General features: G+C 43.6%; 1 non-coding gene across 1 annotated transcript; it reads right to left on the bottom strand.

Annotated features, from left to right (window-relative positions):
- Positions 1-247: 247 nt before the first annotated feature.
- On the bottom strand, positions 248-322 carry Trnal-caa. Its single transcript has one exon. It is a non-coding gene; the product is annotated as a tRNA-Leu (tRNA).
- Between the last annotated feature and the right edge of the window lie 345 nt (positions 323-667).

Below are 667 nucleotides of genomic sequence, written 5' to 3'. Positions count from 1 at the left end.
AAATGATGGTCTGATGCGTAAATGAAGCTGCTGATAATTTAAATTTACTATATATTTTAAACAAATTAAGTTACAGAGTTGATATTTACAACATTTGTCATTTTAATGATGGACTTCTTTATGAAACGTCGATCGTTAAGATTGACCAAAACGTTCAGATTTTAGCATTCAGGTCTTTCCAGAAGGAGATTTTCACTCTGCAGCGGAGTGTGCACTGATATGAAACTTCCTGTCAGATTAAAACTGTGTGCCCGACCGAGACTCGAACTCGGGACCTTTGCCTTTTGCGGGCAAGTGCTCTACCAACTGAGCTACCGAAGCACGTTCAGAGTCTGCTAATTCCTGTCGTGCGCCCATAATCACGACGCAAATCTTTTCCCATGAATCATCTGAGTACAAAATGACAAAAAATGGTTCAAATGGTTCTGAGCACTATGGGACTTAACTTCTGAGATCATCAGTCCCCTACAACTTAAAAATACTTAAACCTAACTAACCTAAGGACATCACACACAACCATGCCCGAGGCAGGATTCGAACCTGCGACAGTAGCGGTCGCGCGGTTCCAGACTGTAGCGCCTAGAACCGCTCGGCCACCCTGGCCGGCACAAAATGACATCTGCGCCATTGCACTACACTTGTAGACCTTGTGCATGCATTACTACCG

This window comes from Schistocerca piceifrons, chromosome 2 (genome assembly GCF_021461385.2).
Source record: "Schistocerca piceifrons isolate TAMUIC-IGC-003096 chromosome 2, iqSchPice1.1, whole genome shotgun sequence".
NCBI classification, from domain to species: domain Eukaryota; kingdom Metazoa; phylum Arthropoda; class Insecta; order Orthoptera; family Acrididae; genus Schistocerca; species Schistocerca piceifrons.
The sequence above is the reverse complement of the archived record's forward strand: the minus strand, read 5'-3'. Positions and strand labels throughout refer to the sequence as shown.